The sequence below is a fragment of the Rhea americana genome, unplaced genomic scaffold, assembly GCF_003343005.1.
Source record: "Rhea americana isolate MKP2758 unplaced genomic scaffold, rheAme1 scaffold_266, whole genome shotgun sequence".
NCBI lineage: Eukaryota > Metazoa > Chordata > Aves > Rheiformes > Rheidae > Rhea > Rhea americana.
The window spans coordinates 859,425-864,172 of NW_028186386.1; positions in this window are offsets into that span (position 1 = coordinate 859,425).

Sequence of the window (4,748 nt, forward strand, 5' to 3'; positions counted from 1 at the left end):
AGCTACATAGTTAGTTGTATAAGAGAATACTAATTCCCAGTTCTTTACTTAAAACTTTTCTTAAACCAAAAATGATCATTAGAAGTGGCCAGCCTTCCATATAATCTTACATTAGTTCAAATTTTGTCTCTAAAGATTCAGATACGACAAATATGGAGAATACTGGCCCTCTTCCTCCCAAAACAGTTCAAGTGTCCAAGAAAAGCCACTGGCTTTTCTGCAAGAAGAACAGGCAGAAAGTATGATAGTTTTGCAACATTTCTGGGTCAAGAAGCAGATTTAACAGATCTAACAGATAATCTTTTCCAGCATTATCGTTGCATATTATAGTTTGTTACAAGAATGCAACTATTAAATTTAATTATTTTTAGCCTACACTTCGAGGCTTCGAGGGAATTACTATTTTTCCGTATCCTGACAGTATCCACCAAATACTTCTTTGGACAAGACTCCTTTCAAAGGAAAGGAGTTCTCATATGGTTGTCAGGTCCAAATATACTACGTCAGTAATTTCTGACTGAAGGTGGAAAGCTTGTTTGTACAGCCAGTTCTGTCTCCAGTTGTTGTTGTTCTGAGGGATGTTTCTTCTTAGCTAGCACTTATTTTAGTTACTTATTTTTATAGGAAAGAAGTCAAATGGCTAAATTCAAAGTGAATATAACTTGGAATATTATATGTTATCTCTTATTTTAAAATGCCTTCCTCTGAGATTAATTGTACAAACTCTTATTTTAGACTGCTAACTTCATTCTAGGAGAGRAAAAAATAGTGAGGGTTCAAGGCAACGGAAACAAGTTTTTTTATTTTCTGATATTGACAAATCAAGCAAATAACACTACCTGACAGGAGGAGTTCCTAATTTTTGGTTACACAGTAGTCTGTAACTCTTCCTTTAGGACTTTTTGATGCACTGAATTCAGATTGCAGCTGTTGGCAATTTCAGACTTTCATGTAATTACGTAATGACATCAAACAATTAATATCTTTTTCTGTTCCTAATTAGTGTTTATTTGGTGAATTGGAATAGTTCTTTATTTCAACTCTACTCTTTATAATCTGATATTTCCCTTAAAATTGTACCGTAGTRTATCTGCAGGTATATCTTGAGCTTTTTAGAATTGTGACTAAAGTTACAAAACGAGGAGGTTGAATGCACTACTACACACATGCTTTGGCAAATAAACATTGACAAAAATGGGTGTGGTATATAGATATATTTCACCAAAAATATTAACATCAGTAGCTACTGCTATTCTTCAGCAATTGCATTAATGTCATGCCTATTCTTAGTTTCATTATAGAAGTTGAACAACCCTAAGTACCTAATGGTGGACAATTTGGGCTACTCAGAAAAAAGAGGGAGGAAATCAGCAGGAACACATCTTAATGTGGAGCATTTATAGAAACAAGATTTTTTTTTTTTTTAATTTAGCTCAATCAGATGATATCAGATAAAGAACCACTGTGGTGTAATAAAAGTTCTATTCTATTTGTTTTTATTAGAAATGTTGAAATATCAAAGATTCATTGCATTTCCTGATAAACTTTTTGGCACATATGTTCTTAAGAAAGTTTGACACTACGATTCAGAGAAAAAGAAAGTTACTATATAAGAAATTCTTAGTTTTACTCAGATCCAAAAAAGAGTAAAAACCTCAAGCTACTGTACAGTTCATACAGTTTCTTTTAGTTGCTGAAACATTTAGATAAAACTCTTATCTTCAGCCAAACCCTTTTTCAATAGCTCATACTCATTTTCCTGTCTGTCATGTTTTCCAGCTCAAAAACAAAAGTTGGAGGAATATGAGGATGCCATCTTCACAGTAAACATACAAACCTTCTGCTATATGAGTCAATACTATTTAAACTTTACAAATCTGTCACAGATTGTGAGCTCAGTTTCATAGCTTTTAATATATTCTTCTTTTCAAGGTCAAGGAGGATAGTTTCGGATTTGGCATATTAATTCTGTTTCCTCTGAACTTGAAAACCATAGCCTTTTCCAAGTCTATTCAGTGAGTTCATTTCATTTGTAAGTTCAAAGGGAAACAAACTATTATTGCTAAGAACTTGCTGAAAAGAAAGGAAGAAAATCTCAAGTAGACAATCCCTAACAAAAGTACTGTTAGCATTGAAAAAGACTAAGGGAGAGGTTTCAGATTAACAAGTAATAGAAAATTCATCACCTATTTTAATACCTGAGTTCAGCAGAATAAGTTGTGTGCATATATTCTGGAATTAGAGCTAAATGAGATGTGTCCCTAAAATAAATCTGAGAAAAATGTAACTTGCTTCATGACCTCCGTTAGTTGTCAAGATCACAGGAACTCTTACAAGATTACTCTAATTGTGTCTTCTCTCTTTCTCTCTTTCTCTCTCTTAAAAAAAAAAAAAAAAAAAAAAATGAAGATGTTAGGTGGTTAAAGTGTCTCCATTCAAGTTGTTATTGATATTATTCCTGGACTCAGATATTTCTGATTGTAACGATGATGTGAAGTATGTTTGATAATGTCTACTAATACAGAAGCCTGCTGTAATAGTTTCAAGTTGTCATAGTAATTTTGTTATTATTAATGGTGCGTGGTTTTGTCTTACCTTCATTTGCTCTCTTTTCAATATATAGCCATTTGTTTAGTCTGGAGCTTTCTTAGATAATTGCTTTTGTCTTTACTTCATATTGCATTCACCCTTGTATTCCCCCGAAATTCTTCAAGTGCTATTGAAAAAAAACACCATTTGTCTATCCGTGACAATTTATACAATCAAAAGAAGGCAGCTGTCTGATAGTATTTCAGTTTTGTGTGTCTACAGGATCAGTTAAAATATTTTGTATCTAAYTTTCAAAGAAGGATGTTTAAAGTTAATTGTCAGTACATTTTGGGGGCTCTTATGTAAACAAAGCTAGTATATCCATGGTACTTCCACATATTCTGGCCCATATTAGTATATGCTGATTTACAACAAATGTGTGTAAGGTCAATGTGAGCAGAATGCACTGCAGAGCTCAACTAAGTTGACCTGATCCTGTGGCAGTGTCTTGTAGAAATGTCAGAGGTCTATACACTGTAGTCACTAGAGGATTTGCACGAGCTGTATCAGTGTAAAGGCAGTAGGGGTATGAGCTTGCCCTGTGCCTTCTCCAGATGCACTTTAACTCTCCTAGTACAGCAACTGGGGCAGTGGTAAGCGATAGAGGTTAGCCCCAGGCCTGGTTTATCCAGAACAAAGTTAGTCAACTCCATGGGGGCTCTGGCAGAAATCAATTCCATCAGTTGTACTTCCCAAGACTTCTTTACCTGGCCAGGCAGTACAGAAACACCTCTGTCTAGACTGGCTTTGCTGGAAATTACTGACTGCAGCAAGAATGCAACTATCTTGTTTCCTAACTGAGTTGACCCCTCAGACAATACTTTGCTGCTCTATTTGCCCAGTGCTGTGCTGCAGACAATAATACATCCGTGGTGCTAAGGTTCATGAAAGGTTTCAAGCTACATGGCTCCACATATTTCATTGTACTAGCTGCCAAAAGAATTTAAAAGGTGAAGTCTAACACAAGCTGAAATCAGTGGGAGTTGTTTTCCATGAGCTTCAGTGCCTCCAAAATGTCATAGGATGCACTCAAAACCCTATGAAAACACATCAGGTTTTTTAAAGGTTGAAGTATTTATGTGTAAAAGTCATGGAGGAAGAGTTTATTGTCTACTTAGTATGTATTTATAGTGTGAGCTTTTAATTTGTGTATGAAGATAAGAAAAAGAGTTTGTAAAACCAACCCAGGGAAATGAGTTCAACATCTTTGGGCAGTTATAGCTCATACTCTGAAATAATATGCTTTAAATAACCTCAATGTGTTTTCAGAGTATCTGATATGAAGAACAATAATTGGAAAAATAAATCATAGTCCAGATGTTATTGATGGTGCTGGGTCAAACTTTTTGATGTTCTTGGAGCATTTATAATTGAAGGAAAGCATATTGGGAATTCAAACAAAATCTCAGTTCAAAATCTCAGCAATATCTCCAAAACTACCCAGGCAAAACACATTGCTAATTCATAGTATGTTAGCTCTTAAAATCATATAATTCTTCTATTGATAGCCTATGCTCACAAGCTATATTCAATATACTCACAAACACAAAGTGACTAATTTAAGTGCATCTTTTATCTTTCTGTTTCATATGCCCAGATGGTAATCTATTTGCTTTGGGGTGAATTCATGAAATGAAGCATCTGGAGTTTAGAGTGTTTTGATTTGCTTCACTAGCTGCACCAAGTTCTGACTATGTAACAGAATATATTTGCTGCTACAGCTTTCACCCTGAAAGTTATCATGTCAGAAGGTAAAGAAAGCATAAATGTGTTTCTAGTCACTCCCAGACTATGGTTTTACTAAGATTGCTACAAATCTTTGGGGCATGATTCCCCATCTGAAGACAAATACCATATGTTTTACAAACACAACCCTCTTTAATGAATCAGATCTAGACTAGAATCATCTGTTGTCTATCACAAGTGCAAGGTCAAATAATATTCTGCTTTAGTATTAGAATATTTGTATAAAGTTCTGTATTCTGTGTTCTATTGCTAAACAGTATCAATTATGTTACAGGTAGATTACAGCTGTATAGTGTATATATATTTATATATAAATCAGTTATATCTTAGATATCCATGCTGCAGAGCTGTTTTAATTTACAGGTGTATCTTTTTTTAATTCAGCCACAGTTTGTATGTCTGACTATAAATCA